The 16754-nt window shown below is 37.4% G+C and overlaps 20 non-coding genes across 20 annotated transcripts; all 20 read right to left on the bottom strand.

The window, feature by feature from the left end:
• Positions 1–78: 78 nt before the first annotated feature.
• Trnaa-cgc (transfer RNA alanine (anticodon CGC)) lies at positions 79–150 on the bottom strand. The gene has a single exon. It is a non-coding gene; the product is annotated as a tRNA-Ala (tRNA).
• Positions 151–390: 240 nt separating this feature from the next.
• Trnaa-ugc (transfer RNA alanine (anticodon UGC)) lies at positions 391–462 on the bottom strand. Its single transcript has one exon. It is a non-coding gene; the product is annotated as a tRNA-Ala (tRNA).
• Positions 463–3014: 2552 nt separating this feature from the next.
• Trnaa-cgc (transfer RNA alanine (anticodon CGC)) lies at positions 3015–3086 on the bottom strand. The gene has a single exon. It is a non-coding gene; the product is annotated as a tRNA-Ala (tRNA).
• A 240-nt stretch (positions 3087–3326) lies between these two features.
• Positions 3327–3398, bottom strand: Trnaa-ugc (transfer RNA alanine (anticodon UGC)). The gene has a single exon. It is a non-coding gene; the product is annotated as a tRNA-Ala (tRNA).
• Positions 3399–9498: 6100 nt separating this feature from the next.
• Trnaa-ugc (transfer RNA alanine (anticodon UGC)) lies at positions 9499–9570 on the bottom strand. Its single transcript has one exon. It is a non-coding gene; the product is annotated as a tRNA-Ala (tRNA).
• A 209-nt stretch (positions 9571–9779) lies between these two features.
• On the bottom strand, positions 9780–9851 carry Trnae-cuc (transfer RNA glutamic acid (anticodon CUC)). Its single transcript has one exon. It is a non-coding gene; the product is annotated as a tRNA-Glu (tRNA).
• A 638-nt stretch (positions 9852–10489) lies between these two features.
• On the bottom strand, positions 10490–10561 carry Trnaa-cgc (transfer RNA alanine (anticodon CGC)). Its single transcript has one exon. It is a non-coding gene; the product is annotated as a tRNA-Ala (tRNA).
• A 240-nt stretch (positions 10562–10801) lies between these two features.
• Trnaa-ugc (transfer RNA alanine (anticodon UGC)) lies at positions 10802–10873 on the bottom strand. The gene has a single exon. It is a non-coding gene; the product is annotated as a tRNA-Ala (tRNA).
• Positions 10874–11083: 210 nt separating this feature from the next.
• On the bottom strand, positions 11084–11155 carry Trnae-cuc (transfer RNA glutamic acid (anticodon CUC)). Its single transcript has one exon. It is a non-coding gene; the product is annotated as a tRNA-Glu (tRNA).
• A 638-nt stretch (positions 11156–11793) lies between these two features.
• Positions 11794–11865, bottom strand: Trnaa-cgc (transfer RNA alanine (anticodon CGC)). The gene has a single exon. It is a non-coding gene; the product is annotated as a tRNA-Ala (tRNA).
• Positions 11866–12105: 240 nt separating this feature from the next.
• On the bottom strand, positions 12106–12177 carry Trnaa-ugc (transfer RNA alanine (anticodon UGC)). Its single transcript has one exon. It is a non-coding gene; the product is annotated as a tRNA-Ala (tRNA).
• A 210-nt stretch (positions 12178–12387) lies between these two features.
• On the bottom strand, positions 12388–12459 carry Trnae-cuc (transfer RNA glutamic acid (anticodon CUC)). Its single transcript has one exon. It is a non-coding gene; the product is annotated as a tRNA-Glu (tRNA).
• Positions 12460–13097: 638 nt separating this feature from the next.
• Positions 13098–13169, bottom strand: Trnaa-cgc (transfer RNA alanine (anticodon CGC)). The gene has a single exon. It is a non-coding gene; the product is annotated as a tRNA-Ala (tRNA).
• Positions 13170–13409: 240 nt separating this feature from the next.
• On the bottom strand, positions 13410–13481 carry Trnaa-ugc (transfer RNA alanine (anticodon UGC)). The gene has a single exon. It is a non-coding gene; the product is annotated as a tRNA-Ala (tRNA).
• Positions 13482–14377: 896 nt separating this feature from the next.
• On the bottom strand, positions 14378–14449 carry Trnaa-cgc (transfer RNA alanine (anticodon CGC)). The gene has a single exon. It is a non-coding gene; the product is annotated as a tRNA-Ala (tRNA).
• A 240-nt stretch (positions 14450–14689) lies between these two features.
• On the bottom strand, positions 14690–14761 carry Trnaa-ugc (transfer RNA alanine (anticodon UGC)). The gene has a single exon. It is a non-coding gene; the product is annotated as a tRNA-Ala (tRNA).
• A 209-nt stretch (positions 14762–14970) lies between these two features.
• Trnae-cuc (transfer RNA glutamic acid (anticodon CUC)) lies at positions 14971–15042 on the bottom strand. Its single transcript has one exon. It is a non-coding gene; the product is annotated as a tRNA-Glu (tRNA).
• Positions 15043–15676: 634 nt separating this feature from the next.
• Trnaa-cgc (transfer RNA alanine (anticodon CGC)) lies at positions 15677–15748 on the bottom strand. The gene has a single exon. It is a non-coding gene; the product is annotated as a tRNA-Ala (tRNA).
• Positions 15749–15988: 240 nt separating this feature from the next.
• Positions 15989–16060, bottom strand: Trnaa-ugc (transfer RNA alanine (anticodon UGC)). The gene has a single exon. It is a non-coding gene; the product is annotated as a tRNA-Ala (tRNA).
• Positions 16061–16270: 210 nt separating this feature from the next.
• Positions 16271–16342, bottom strand: Trnae-cuc (transfer RNA glutamic acid (anticodon CUC)). Its single transcript has one exon. It is a non-coding gene; the product is annotated as a tRNA-Glu (tRNA).
• Positions 16343–16754: the final 412 nt, after the last annotated feature.

Here is a 16754-nt window from a genome sequence, read left to right on the forward strand (position 1 = left end):
TTAGAAACTGTAGTAGAAGTGTACATATACAATACTGTACGTATGATCACTTGGACAGGATGAACAAGGAAAAAAATATGGAGATGCCGGGGATCGAACCCGGGGCCTTTCACATGCGAAGCGAACGCTCTACCACTGAGCTACATCCCCGTCATAGCCTGCTAAAATAATTTAATACTAAATAGTCCACTTGTATTGTAAAACATGGCGAAAACAGGTTACAGTGTCGTAGTAGAGATCAGTCAGGCGGATCGTGCAATTAAAAGACTTCACTCGGAGTTTCAAACGGATGCTACACTAGCTGAAGCAACTGTTCTGTAATTAAAAAACCAGATAAGATGAAATAACATATTATCTTTAAGGAAAAAAGAGGTTAAAAAAATATAGAAGTGGAGATGCCGGGGATCGAACCCGGGGCCTTTCACATGCAAAGCGAACGCTCTACCACTGAGCTACATCCCCTTCTTAATAAACATCTTGCATTTTTTATATTAGTACCTGTTGCGAAACTAGCTCTTCGACTATTAAAGATCGATATGAAAAGAGAGAAGACAAACAATAATGATTGTTTGTAGCCAAACTATTCGCCACAGCATGGTATAAACAAAACAAGGATTTGATAGTTTTAAAATGGCTTCATGGGGGAAAAAAAACGGAAAGGAAAAAATTATTCCCAGACGGGGAATCGAACCCCGGCCGCCGCGGTGAGAGCGCGGAATCCTTTTTTTTTTTTTTATCTTGATAAAATTTTATTAACAGAAAAACATTTACAAATCAAAGAGATATTGTTATTAATTCTCATAGACATACTATTATCATATTGATTAGTTATATCATATATGTCAATTACATACGCATAGAAAACAAAGTCACCACAATTGTCCATTTTCGCAATACCTACAAAATTTTTATATTCATACATTTAATATATTGTTATTCACAATCATGTACGCACAAGCGATATCACAGTTGTACTCTTTCACTGTATTCATGCACATTTTTATTTTCTTTTTTTTTAATTTTAGGTAAAATGTAAAAACAAGTGAAAAGGTAATTGAAATACAATACACAATTTCATATCCAAATATTAAAGATTCCGGCTGGCTATCCATTCCAGACTGCTTTAAAACATTGGCATGCAAAAAATGTGAAAAAAAAAATATTTCAAAACATTTTCCATACATTCAAACTTTATCATACATTTTAAAAATCAAATCAGACCTAGTTTAACCATGTCTCTATTTTCCTGCGGGCAACAATTTCCATTTTCTCAATTGCACTAGCTATATCACTATTCATGTATTTAGTTTTCCTAACATCATCAAAATCGTTTTCAATATTGTGCAAAGCGTACGTGTACCGCTTTGTTCCTGGACCGAAATAATGAATGTCCTCTTCCTTTCCCAATGAGTAGGACATGATTAAATTAATCATTGGGATCAACGTTAATAGTGTTGCGCTACACATACTCAACGAAGTTTTGATAACAATTTTATCTAGAACTGGTGTCTGTCGAGATTTTGATTTCTCTTCAGTGTTCGAAATATTTTCTGTATTCACAACGTCATGAGATTTAGTTAACATATTCTGTGTATTCGAATGTTCACTTATACATATTTTCCCTGCGGCATTTAAATTTCCGTTAACATGTTTCACACTCTCGGTTCGCAATTGGTTCTTCTCTTCACTTGACTGCTTTCCTTTGTTAGTATTTACCGTCAATGAGGCGCTACACGGAACACTGTCGATCACGTCCATTAACGCATCGGTGGGTTCAGATGGAATATCACTTTCTGTATCACTTTCAATAAACGATTCATCTTCGCTTTCAGATGTTTTATTTTCTGAATTTTTCTTTTCTACAAATTGCTTCAGTCGTTTCCGGTCACGTTTTCTAGATGCATTAGATTTCCGTTTCGTTGATTTATCACCATTTGTCCACAATAAAGATATTTTCATTCTTCCATTTTGTTCAGTAGATGTCCAGCTAAAATCAGTATATTGTTCATTTACAATTTTCAACAAAGAAGTTAATGTTTTCGGTAGACAATCCATTTTCACATAAATTAATCTCTCAACATTGAATTCATAAATCAATTTTCCACAAGACCCTCAAATCAAAAACGGCAGAAGCTATCACGATAATGTCAATTGTATATAAATACGTATTTTGTCAACTGAAACTTACTACTTGTGTAACTATGTCCATCATATCACTATATTTCGGCTGGAAAATCCATTCCAAAACTGATAATCTAACTAATTCCACAAACATTAAGAACACTGTAACAAAACACGTCTGACATCTTGGGTGCGTTCGACTCCTCTCTCCGGCCGCCGCGGTGAGAGCGCGGAATCCTAACCACTAGACTACCTGGGACTTACTCTTAACCGGGTATACTTACTTACTTAAACAGTCATCCAAGTATGCGTCTGGTGATGGACAGTATTAAGGCGCACTCAGACGTTAAAACCCGGGCTGTCAAATGTAAATAGATACCAGTCAAGTACATTCGACAAATGTCTGTAGTGAATTACGCAGGGCTATAATTGTAAAGTAGGAAGATGTTGTCTGTCAACACTGGACGAATGTATTTTTTTGACTTCTTTCTTTTCCCTCCGAAGGAGTGAAATCTTCACATAGTTCATTTTGCAGCTTACAACTGTTACAGTACTACATTTCCATTTGTGCCCTCAAAAAACACCACCAGTGAGATTTGTGCTAGGTAAATGAACGACAACCATTCTTGGACACATCTTGATGAGACTGACAAAATTGAATTAAGGTGACCGCGCAGCCGACATTATAAATCGAAATAAGTTTCGTCTATAAATATTATTTCATATTTTTTTCAATTACATTTTGCAGCATCGGTTATGGGTAACCTTTAACGTACACTGCAAGTTGTCTGCAAGAGAAAGGAAGACGTTCTTTTAGAAACTGTAGTAGAAGTGTACATATACAATACTGTACGTATGATCACTCTTGGACAGGATGAACAAGGAAAAAAATATGGAGATGCCGGGGATCGAACCCGGGGCCTTTCACATGCGAAGCGAACGCTCTACCACTGAGCTACATCCCCGTCATAGCCTGCTAAAATAATTTAATACTAAATAGTCCACTTGTATTGTAAAACATGGCGAAAACAGGTTACAGTGTCGTAGTAGAGATCAGTCAGGCGGATCGTGCAATTAAAAGACTTCACTCGGAGTTTCAAACGGATGCTACACTAGCTGAAGCAACTGTTCTGTAATTAAAAAACCAGATAAGATGAAATAACATATTATCTTTAAGGAAAAAAGAGGTTAAAAAAATATAGAAGTGGAGATGCCGGGGATCGAACCCGGGGCCTTTCACATGCAAAGCGAACGCTCTACCACTGAGCTACATCCCCTTCTTAATAAACATCTTGCATTTTTTATATTAGTACCTGTTGCGAAACTAGCTCTTCGACTATTAAAGATCGATATGAAAAGAGAGAAGACAAACAATAATGATTGTTTGTAGCCAAACTATTCGCCACAGCATGGTATAAACAAAACAAGGATTTGATAGTTTTAAAATGGCTTCATGGGGGAAAAAAAAAACGGAAAGGAAAAAATTATTCCCAGACGGGGAATCGAACCCCGGCCGCCGCGGTGAGAGCGCGGAATCCTTTTTTTTTTTTTTTCATTGTAAAAATATTTTATTCATTAATATTTACAAGGTTGTGTTTAACCGGACAATACCCGGTTTTACAAGTTCAACGAATATATGTATATGTATACATTTAAGCATGACGATATATATGAACGTGAACATAAGTTCATGTCTTTTTGATATACTTAATTTTGTATTTAGCCAAAGTTAGCCAATACATGTTAGAAGAAATGAAGAAATAAAAATAGATAACAATGCTTTCTGCATACAAACACAGTTGTACATGTATCAAGTTGTATTTATATAAACAATGTCTACAACTAATCACAATAATTAGGCAAGAACATTTTCCTTTCACTCATATGTTAAAAATCAAAAATGAAACACAAGTGAATCCATTTCTAGTCGTAAGAGTGGATTTCTATTAAGAAAATATTTATAAAACTGGTTCATTTTGTTTTTCACTCTATATAAAGCAAAAGCATATTCAATGTATCTCTGAATTGTATATTTGAAAAAACGGACTGTTTCGATATTTTTGTTTTCAAACACTTTCAGATTACGTGATTTATAAATGACAAGTCTAGCTACACAAATCATGTAGTTCAAAAAGTATGTATTTATAAGCTTTGAAGTATTCAAATAACCTAGTAGGATAAGTTGTTCGTAGTCTATAGAGTTCACAATATCTGCAGAACAATTCCTAAATATGTCAAATAATAAATCCTTTAAATAGTTGTGAAGTGGTTTCTGAAATGAACAAGTGACCCACAGATGAGACAAGTCTTCTGTTGATTGATTACAGCACTTACATATCTCATTATCTACAGTACCTATTTTATTTAATTTTTCAAGGGTAAATATAGAGCGATGTATCATGCGATAGTACAAACATCGGCAATCAGGCGTTAACGTTTCTTGATTGACAAGCGAGTATAAGCGTGTAAATTCTAGTTCAGGATAAAACTCCGCCCACTTCTTCTCGGCCGTAGGCTGTTCCCACGATAAAGATAAAATGACTGAATAGAAATTCTTAGTTGTACATGTATTGAAGAAAATTTCTTTGTCATTTTCGTCGATAATTTTGAGTATCGGGGTTTTGTCACCTTGGGGATTATTTACAGTTTTTACGTGTTTGTGCCATTCTAAAGGAATCGAAACGAGAATCTTTTGTAAGGATAACGCTATGTGTTCGGCATTCTCATCTGGATTATGCGATTGGATTATTTCGATTATTGCATTCGGATTTAGAAAACCTGGTATCACTTCATAGGATATGTGCTTTACTAGAAACAAGCCTGCATCTATGAAATTTTGAAAGAGGAGCATTTTATTGTTATACTTAATCTCTGGATTACAAAAAATTGGGATATTATAAATCTGGTGTGGTTCCATTTTGAAGCTGATTTTATGTTTGATTCTGTAGAATGATTCCATCATTTCTTGATAAAATAGCGGAAGTTGCTTAAGCTGGCTGTTATTTAAAACCAAATGGACAATATTTTCGGCAACATCAAGATTATTGATATTTGTAATGAAATAGCTAAATGCACTCTTCCAAAGAGCAGTGCAATTAGGGTCTAAATATTTATTAAGAAATTTTAATCTAAATGCTTGCATTTTTAAGTAAATATCTGGTATGTTTAAGCCACCATTAGCCTTTGCACCTATAATTGACTGGTATTTAATTAAAGGTGGTTTCCCTTTCCATAAAAAATTTAAAACTGCTGACCGGAGTTCAACTTTAATAATTTCAGGCAGGGGACAAACTGTTAGCGTATAATATAAACGCGACATGATCAAAGTAGAGACGACAGTTGCGCGACCGTGGAGGGTTAGCTGACGCTTGTTCCAAAGGGAGAGAATGGACTTAATTGTTTGAATTTTGTCTCTCCAATTAAGATATTCACAAGAAACTTTATCTTTACCAACGTAAATACCTAAAACTTTTGTAACATTTTCACTTCGTTTAAGTTTTAGATTATACAATTCTTGATCCGATAATTTACCGGCTCCGAGACACATAATTTCTGATTTATCTTTATTAATTTTAGCACCTGAAGCCTGACAGTATAAGTCAAGGACCTCAAACACTTCACCTATAGACTCTTTGTCGGAAGTAAATATATTAGTATCATCGGCATGTTGAAAAACTTTACCCTCTTTCTCTGAATTGTGAATTTTAACACCTACAATATTTTTGTTTTTAAATATAGCCTGTCCGAGAGGTTCAGCGGCCAAGACGTACAGGAGAGCAGAAACGGGACAACCCTGCTTAATTGAGTTTCTAATTTTTACGTATTTAGTTTGGAATCCGTTGCATTTAATACTGCCGCTTACGTCATTATAAAAAATTTTTATCCAACGAATAAAATTTGGCCCGAATCCGAATTTTTCCAAAGCAAGATAGAGATATTCGTGATCGACTCGATCGAATGCTTTTTCTTGATCAACCTTAATCAAATACGCTTCTAAGTTGTCCTTCTCAATGACTTCTATAATGTCTCGTATGCTGGATGTTGTATCCGCGATATCGCGACCGGTTACACAACATGTCTGTGTTTCGGAGATGATACTAGGCAGAACGATTTTTAGGCGATTCGACATAACTCTTGCCAGAATTTTGTAATCGACGCAAAGTAATGAAATTGGACGAAAGTTTTTAAGATTATTTTTATCTCCTTTATTTTTGTAAACAAGATTTATCACACCATGGCGCATAGATCTAGAAAGGATTTGTTCATTTTCTATAACTTTGAAAATCTTCATAAAAATTTCACCAAATAAATCGAAAAATTTGCAAAAGAACTCAACTGTTAAACCGCAGGGACCAGGTGACTTATTTTTAGCCATCCCGAATAAGGCCGAACGAATCTCGTCTAGAGTTACCTCAGATTCCAATATTTGCATGTTTTCTTCTGTAATTTTTTCGGAAATATAGTCAAGTATCTCCGCTGCCTTATCCTTATTAATTTCAGTACAAGAGTACAAGTTTTTATAAAATCTGTGGATTTCGTTCAAAATGTCGTCGGTATTTGTGAGTAAGTTACCGTCGGGAGTTTTGAGTTCTTTTATACAGTTATTGTTTTGCCTAAACTTTTCTAATTCAAGAAAATACTTAGAGTTTCGATCGCTTTCGATCGCCCAATGGGCTTTGGACCTGAGAATGGCACCTCTACATATATCATGTTCATACTCTTTAAGTTTCATTTTGGTTTCTTCAAACTTAGTAACATTAAAATTTATATTACTTGCCGCTTGGAGGGACATTTTTTCATATTCACGCTGTAGTTTAAAATATTCTGACTTTTCTGCCTTTCTTTTATTCGTAGCAAAAAGCTTTGAAATTTGCTTAATTTTGAATTTTAAATTATCATACCACACCAGCGGTTCACTATTATATAAGTGACATTTCTTTTCATTTTCGATTAAAGTACGAATTTTTTCAGTGAACATAACGTCTTCTAATAACATGTTGTTGAAAATCCAAAGGCCGGGGCCACGCTCTACATCTACAAAGTCGACACGCATCACGACGGCGGAGTGGTCGCTAAACGTATTGTGTTTGTAATAAACATTTTTGACAAATTGTGACAAAACCCTAGAAATAAAAATGAAATCTATACGGCTTTGGCATAATTTATTACTAATAACTCTGCGCCACGAGTAACAACGGACTGAATGGTTTCTAGCTCTCCAAATATCATTAATATCACGGGTCTCGCATAATTGTACTAAACATTTAAAAGCATTATCTTCTATGTGAACTGACCTTTCTGGGCGGTCGAGTTTAGATAATGAGTTGTTAAAATCTCCGAGTAAAATGGTATTTTCTGACATGGGGATATTTTTTGATATTTTCTCAAAAAAGGCAACCTTTTCTTTCGCGACATTTGGAGCATAACAAGTTATTATATCCAATTCTCTATCGTCAACTTTTAACTTAATATGTAGATACCTGCCGTCAAAACTTTTTACATAAGAAACATTATCTTTTAATCTATTTGAAATTAAAACTCCAACACCTTGCCTATGGGTTTCAGTACATTCGGCATATATTTTGCCATTCCATAATTTACTTAAATTATTTTGAACGGACTCGTCCCAAAAAGTTTCTTGAATAGCAATAATATCAAACTTATTCTCTTCACAATATGTACTAAACAGTTCAAATTTATGCAAATCTCTAAGACCATTGACATTAATTGATACAATATTAACCATCGTAATAAGGAGGAGGGCTACTAAAGGGTTTAGGACGATGAAGGTGGAGTCTTAACAGGAAAGTTTGTGTCTAGGATTTTGTTTCAACTTCTTAATGTCCTCAGCAGTAAGTGAAGGACCTGTTACCATCTTTCTTCTTCGAATATGACCTGACCCCATTTTACAAATTTTCTTAGGGTTTTCACAATCTTCATCAGACTTATCTTTCTCAAGTTCTAGGACAGACTCGGAGTCATTTTGGTCTTTATCATCAGACTTACATGCAAAATCTGTAGTAAAAAGAGGAATACCAGAATCCGAGGCTGTCCCTTGATGCCCGAGAAACCCAGACCCCCCAAATTTATTACAAGTATCAATATTACCAACACTGTCAGTGTCCATATTTGAAACTGGTTCTTTCATAATGTTCTTTAGATTCACACAATTGTCTGTTTCAATATCTGAAATGTCCTCAATGTCAAGTGTATCATCGTCGTCCTGCACATCACCGCTACCAGTGTCGACTGTATCATCATTAGCTGTCATCAATGTTGCCTCCTCTGTATTATCATCCGAGGTCGTATCTCCGCCTTTCGTCTGCCATAGCTCTGCCTCATCAATCTCGGCTTCTGGCCGTGAATGTTCCCCCCAAGGGGTACAGTTACACTTGTGGGGGTATTTGTTGCAGGTTTTACACGGTGGCGTGTTACACATCTTTGCTAGGTGACCAGTTCTATAACACTTAAAGCATCGGTTTTCTGGACAGTTGGCGTAGACGTGACCACTTTCATAACACTTCGTGCATACCTTTTTCTGGTTGTCATGTACAACTCGGATATATTCGAAAGAGTTTATGCCAGTTGAGAACTTCATTGAATATGGTAAGCTCTGTATTTCACCAGGGAATTTGACTACTGCGAAACGTGTACCATCCGCCACCGAAGTGCCAGGGTACATCCTGCGTTTCAGAGAAGTAACAAGTTCTAAGCCTGCATCTGTTAGCTTTTTAGTAATTTCTTCATCAGTTACATAATATGAAACATTCAAAAAACTTACCAGCTTCTCTTTTGAGAAAATGGCATTTGGTTTAAACGTATGGTTCTTGATTTTAAATCCAGTGTCACAGATAAGTTCCAAAGCATCGTAATCCAACAAAGTAATTTCATATCCGTTTCCACTTTTCGGTACACACGCAGCAACTGTTCCTTCTCCGACTGCTTCTTCAACACTTTTAATAACAGCACCGGCTAATACAGATTTGTTGTCTCCAACATCAACAAACACAGTAAGTTCTTTCAGGGTTTTTCGACCTCCCCTCCCACCCGACATGGTGGAGGGAGGAAACACAGTTCAGGTTGATAAAAAGCACAAATACTTATTCAATATCACAGTTAAGGTTAATAATCCAATAAAAGAATATCCACATGTGCGGATGACTCGTAAAAACGAGAAAAACTTTTCGATTTTTCACCCAGCTCAGAAAACGTGGCCGTCGCCTAAACCGGAAACCGGAAGTCTCTCATAAAAGACTTCACTCGGAGTTTCAAACGGATGCTACACTAGCTGAAGCAACTGTTCTGTAATTAAAAAACCAGATAAGATGAAATAACATATTATCTTTAAGGAAAAAAGAGGTTAAAAAAATATAGAAGTGGAGATGCCGGGGATCGAACCCGGGGCCTTTCACATGCAAAGCGAACGCTCTACCACTGAGCTACATCCCCTTCTTAATAAACATCTTGCATTTTTTATATTAGTACCTGTTGCGAAACTAGCTCTTCGACTATTAAAGATCGATATGAAAAGAGAGAAGACAAACAATAATGATTGTTTGTAGCCAAACTATTCGCCACAGCATGGTATAAACAAAACAAGGATTTGATAGTTTTAAAATGGCTTCATGGGGGAAAAAAAAACGGAAAGGAAAAAATTATTCCCAGACGGGGAATCGAACCCCGGCCGCCGCGGTGAGAGCGCGGAATCCTAACCACTAGACTACCTGGGACTTACTCTTAACCGGGTATACTTACTTACTTAAACAGTCATCCAAGTATGCGTCTGGTGATGGACAGTATTAAGGCGCACTCCTGAAGACGTTAAAACCCGGGCTGTCAAATGTAAATAGATACCAGTCAAGTACATTCGACAAATGTCTGTAGTGAACTACGCAGGGCTATAATTGTAAAGTAGGAAGATGTTGTCTGTCAACACTGGACGAATGTATTTTTTTGACTTCTTTCTTTTCCCTCCGAAGGAGTGAAATCTTCACATAGTTCATTTTGCAGCTTACAACTGTTACAGTACTACATTTCCATTTGTGCCCTCAAAAAACACCACCAGTGAGATTTGTGCTAGGTAAATGAACGACAACCATTCTTGGACACATCTTGCTGAGACTGACAAAATTGAATTAAGGTGACCGCGCAGCCGACATTATAAATCGAAATAAGTTTCGTCTATAAATATTATTTCATATTTTTTTCAATTACATTTTGCAGCATTGGTTATGGGTAACCTTTAACGTACACTGCAAGTTGTCTGCAAGAGAAAGGAAGACGTTCTTTTAGAAACTGTAGTAGAAGTGTACATATACAATACTGTACGTATGATCACTCTTGGACAGGATGAACAAGGAAAAAAATATGGAGATGCCGGGGATCGAACCCGGGGCCTTTCACATGCGAAGCGAACGCTCTACCACTGAGCTACATCCCCGTCATAGCCTGCTAAAATAATTTAATACTAAATAGTCCACTTGTATTGTAAAACATGGCGAAAACAGGTTACAGTGTCGTAGTAGAGATCAGTCAGGCGGATCGTGCAATTAAAAGACTTCACTCGGAGTTTCAAACGGATGCTACACTAGCTGAAGCAACTGTTCTGTAATTAAAAAACCAGATAAGATGAAATAACATATTATCTTTAAGGAAAAAAGAGGTTAAAAAAATATAGAAGTGGAGATGCCGGGGATCGAACCCGGGGCCTTTCACATGCAAAGCGAACGCTCTACCACTGAGCTACATCCCCTTCTTAATAAACATCTTGCATTTTTTATATTAGTACCTGTTGCGAAACTAGCTCTTCGACTATTAAAGATCGATATGAAAAGAGAGAAGACAAACAATAATGATTGTTTGTAGCCAAACTATTCGCCACAGCATGGTATAAACAAAACAAGGATTTGATAGTTTTAAAATGGCTTCATGGGGGAAAAAAAAAACGGAAAGGAAAAAATTATTCCCAGACGGGGAATCGAACCCCGGCCGCCGCGGTGAGAGCGCGGAATCCTAACCACTAGACTACCTGGGACTTACTCTTAACCGGGTATACTTACTTACTTAAACAGTCATCCAAGTATGCGTCTGGTGATGGACAGTATTAAGGCGCACTCCTGAAGACGTTAAAACCCGGGCTGTCAAATGTAAATAGATACCAGTCAAGTACATTCGACAAATGTCTGTAGTGAACTACGCAGGGCTATAATTGTAAAGTAGGAAGATGTTGTCTGTCAACACTGGACGAATGTATTTTTTTGACTTCTTTCTTTTCCCTCCGAAGGAGTGAAATCTTCACATAGTTCATTTTGCAGCTTACAACTGTTACAGTACTACATTTCCATTTGTGCCCTCAAAAAACACCACCAGTGAGATTTGTGCTAGGTAAATGAACGACAACCATTCTTGGACACATCTTGCTGAGACTGACAAAATTGAATTAAGGTGACCGCGCAGCCGACATTATAAATCGAAATAAGTTTCGTCTATAAATATTATTTCATATTTTTTTCAATTACATTTTGCAGCATTGGTTATGGGTAACCTTTAACGTACACTGCAAGTTGTCTGCAAGAGAAAGGAAGACGTTCTTTTAGAAACTGTAGTAGAAGTGTACATATACAATACTGTACGTATGATCACTCTTGGACAGGATGAACAAGGAAAAAAATATGGAGATGCCGGGGATCGAACCCGGGGCCTTTCACATGCGAAGCGAACGCTCTACCACTGAGCTACATCCCCGTCATAGCCTGCTAAAATAATTTAATACTAAATAGTCCACTTGTATTGTAAAACATGGCGAAAACAGGTTACAGTGTCGTAGTAGAGATCAGTCAGGCGGATCGTGCAATTAAAAGACTTCACTCGGAGTTTCAAACGGATGCTACACTAGCTGAAGCAACTGTTCTGTAATTAAAAAACCAGATAAGATGAAATAACATATTATCTTTAAGGAAAAAAGAGGTTAAAAAAATATAGAAGTGGAGATGCCGGGGATCGAACCCGGGGCCTTTCACATGCAAAGCGAACGCTCTACCACTGAGCTACATCCCCTTCTTAATAAACATCTTGCATTTTTTATATTAGTACCTGTTGCGAAACTAGCTCTTCGACTATTAAAGATCGATATGAAAAGAGAGAAGACAAACAATAATGATTGTTTGTAGCCAAACTATTCGCCACAGCATGGTATAAACAAAACAAGGATTTGATAGTTTTAAAATGGCTTCATGGGGGAAAAAAAAAACGGAAAGGAAAAAATTATTCCCAGACGGGGAATCGAACCCCGGCCGCCGCGGTGAGAGCGCGGAATCCTAACCACTAGACTACCTGGGACTTACTCTTAACCGGGTATACTTACTTACTTAAACAGTCATCCAAGTATGCGTCTGGTGATGGACAGTATTAAGGCGCACTCCTGAAGACGTTAAAACCCGGGCTGTCAAATGTAAATAGATACCAGTCAAGTACATTCGACAAATGTCTGTAGTGAACTACGCAGGGCTATAATTGTAAAGTAGGAAGATGTTGTCTGTCAACACTGGACGAATGTATTTTTTTGACTTCTTTCTTTTCCCTCCGAAGGAGTGAAATCTTCACATAGTTCATTTTGCAGCTTACAACTGTTACAGTACTACATTTCCATTTGTGCCCTCAAAAAACACCACCAGTGAGATTTGTGCTAGGTAAATGAACGACAACCATTCTTGGACACATCTTGCTGAGACTGACAAAATTGAATTAAGGTGACCGCGCAGCCGACATTATAAATCGAAATAAGTTTCGTCTATAAATATTATTTCATATTTTTTTCAATTACATTTTGCAGCATTGGTTATGGGTAACCTTTAACGTACACTGCAAGTTGTCTGCAAGAGAAAGGAAGACGTTCTTTTAGAAACTGTAGTAGAAGTGTACATATACAATACTGTACGTATGATCACTCTTGGACAGGATGAACAAGGAAAAAAATATGGAGATGCCGGGGATCGAACCCGGGGCCTTTCACATGCGAAGCGAACGCTCTACCACTGAGCTACATCCCCGTCATAGCCTGCTAAAATAATTTAATACTAAATAGTCCACTTGTATTGTAAAACATGGCGAAAACAGGTTACAGTGTCGTAGTAGAGATCAGTCAGGCGGATCGTGCAATTAAAAGACTTCACTCGGAGTTTCAAACGGATGCTACACTAGCTGAAGCAACTGTTCTGTAATTAAAAAACCAGATAAGATGAAATAACATATTATCTTTAAGTAAAAAAGAGGTTAAAAAAATATAGAAGTGGAGATGCCGGGGATCGAACCCGGGGCCTTTCACATGCAAAGCGAACGCTCTACCACTGAGCTACATCCCCTTCTTAATAAACATCTTGCATTTTTTATATTAGTACCTGTTGCGAAACTAGCTCTTCGACTATTAAAGATCGATATGAAAAGAGAGAAGACAAACAATAATGATTGTTTGTAGCTAAACTATTCGCCACAGCATGGTATAAACAAAACAAGGATTTGATAGTTTTAAAATGGCTTCATGGGGGAAAAAAAAAACGGAAAGGAAAAAATTATTCCCAGACGGGGAATCGAACCCCGGAATCCTAACCACTAGACTACCTGGGACTTACTCTTAACCGGGTATACTTACTTACTTAAACAGTCATCCAAGTATGCGTCTGGTGATGGACAGTATTAAGGCGCACTCAGACGTTAAAACCCGGGCTGTCAAATGTAAATAGATACCAGTCAAGTACATTCGACAAATGTCTGTAGTGAACTACGCAGGGCTATAATTGTAAAGTAGGAAGATGTTGTCTGTCAACACTGGACGAATGTATTTTTTTGACTTCTTTCTTTTCCCTCCGAAGGAGTGAAATCTTCACATAGTTCATTTTGCAGCTTACAACTGTTACAGTACTACATTTCCATTTGTGCCCTCAAAAAACACCACCAGTGAGATTTGTGCTAGGTAAATGAACGACAACCATTCTTGGACACATCTTGCTGAGACTGACAAAATTGAATTAAGGTGACCGCGCAGCCGACATTATAAATCGAAATAAGTTTCGTCTATAAATATTATTTCATATTTTTTTCAATTACATTTTGCAGCATTGGTTATGGGTAACCTTTAACGTACACTGCAAGTTGTCTGCAAGAGAAAGGAAGACGTTCTTTTAGAAACTGTAGTAGAAGTGTACATATACAATACTGTACGTATGATCACTCTTGGACAGGATGAACAAGGAAAAAAATATGGAGATGCCGGGGATCGAACCCGGGGCCTTTCACATGCGAAGCGAACGCTCTACCACTGAGCTACATCCCCGTCATAGCCTGCTAAAATAATTTAATACTAAATAGTCCACTTGTATTGTAAAACATGGCGAAAACAGGTTACAGTGTCGTAGTAGAGATCAGTCAGGCGGATCGTGCAATTAAAAGACTTCACTCGGAGTTTCAAACGGATGCTACACTAGCTGAAGCAACTGTTCTGTAATTAAAAAACCAGATAAGATGAAATAACATATTATCTTTAAGGAAAAAAGAGGTTAAAAAAATATAGAAGTGGAGATGCCGGGGATCGAACCCGGGGCCTTTCACATGCAAAGCGAACGCTCTACCACTGAGCTACATCCCCTTCTTAATAAACATCTTGCATTTTTTATATTAGTACCTGTTGCGAAACTAGCTCTTCGACTATTAAAGATCGATATGAAAAGAGAGAAGACAAACAATAATGATTGTTTGTAGCCAAACTATTCGCCACAGCATGGTATAAACAAAACAAGGATTTGATAGTTTTAAAATGGCTTCATGGGGGAAAAAAAAACGGAAAGGAAAAAATTATTCCCAGACGGGGAATCGAACCCCGGCCGCCGCGGTGAGAGCGCGGAATCCTAACCACTAGACTACCTGGGACTTATTCTTAACCGGGTATACTTACTTACTTAAACAGTCATCCAAGTATGCGTCTGGTGATGGACAGTATTAAGGCGCACTCAGACGTTAAAACCCGGGCTGTCAAATGTAAATAGATACCAGTCAAGTACATTCGACAAATGTCTGTAGTGAACTACGCAGGGCTATAATTGTAAAGTAGGAAGATGTTGTCTGTCAACACTGGACGAATGTATTTTTTTGACTTCTTTCTTTTCCCTCCGAAGGAGTGAAATCTTCACATAGTTCATTTTGCAGCTTACAACTGTTACAGTACTACATTTCCATTTGTGCCCTCAAAAAACACCACCAGTGAGATTTGTGCTAGGTAAATGAACGACAACCATTCTTGGACACATCTTGCTGAGACTGACAAAATTGAATTAAGGTGACCGCGCAGCCGACATTATAAATCGAAATAAGTTTCGTCTATAAATATTATTTCATATTTTTTTCAATTACATTTTGCAGCATTGGTTATGGGTAACCTTTAACGTACACTGCAAGTTGTCTGCAAGAGAAAGGAAGACGTTCTTTTAGAAACTGTAGTAGAAGTGTACATATACAATACTGTACGTATGATCACTCTTGGACAGGATGAACAAGGAAAAAAATATGGAGATGCCGGGGATCGAACCCGGGGCCTTTCACATGCGAAGCGAACGCTCTACCACTGAGCTACATCCCCGTCATAGCCTGCTAAAATAATTTAATACTAAATAGTCCACTTGTATTGTAAAACATGGCGAAAACAGGTTACAGTGTCGTAGTAGAGATCAGTCAGGCGGATCGTGCAATTAAAAGACTTCACTCGGAGTTTCAAACGGATGCTACACTAGCTGAAGCAACTGTTCTGTAATTAAAAAACCAGATAAGATGAAATAACATATTATCTTTAAGGAAAAAAGAGGTTAAAAAAATATAGAAGTGGAGATGCCGGGGATCGAACCCGGGGCCTTTCACATGCAAAGCGAACGCTCTACCACTGAGCTACATCCCCTTCTTAATAAACATCTTGCATTTTTTATATTAGTACCTGTTGCGAAACTAGCTCTTCGACTATTAAAGATCGATATGAAAAGAGAGAAGACAAACAATAATGATTGTTTGTAGCCAAACTATTCGCCACAGCATGGTATAAACAAAACAAGGATTTGATAGTTTTAAAATGGCTTCATGGGGGAAAAAAAAAACGGAAAGGAAAAAATTATTCCCAGACGGGGAATCGAACCCCGGCCGCCGCGGTGAGAGCGCGGAATCCTAACCACTAGACTACCTGGGACTTACTCTTAACCGGGTATACTTACTTACTTAAACAGTCATCCAAGTATGCGTCTGGTGATGGACAGTATTAAGGCGCACTCCTGAAGACGTTAAAACCCGGGCTGTCAAATGTAAATAGATACCAGTCAAGTACATTCGACAAATGTCTGTAGTGAACTACGCAGGGCTATAATTGTAAAGTAGGAAGATGTTGTCTGTCAACACTGGACGAATGTATTTTTTTGACTTCTTTCTTTTCCCTCCGAAGGAGTGAAATCTTCACATAGTTCATTTTGCAGCTTACAACTGTTACAGTACTACATTTCCATTTGTGCCCTCAAAAAACACCACCAGTGAGATTTGTGCTAGGTAAATGAACGACAACCATTCTTGGACACATCTTGCTGAGACTGACAAAATTGAATTAAGGT

Source organism: Perna viridis, chromosome 11 (genome assembly GCF_037379345.1).
Source record: "Perna viridis isolate PV_CMFRI_1.1 ecotype Kerala chromosome 11, ASM3737934v1, whole genome shotgun sequence".
In the NCBI taxonomy this organism is placed as follows: Eukaryota; Metazoa; Mollusca; class Bivalvia; order Mytilida; family Mytilidae; genus Perna; species Perna viridis.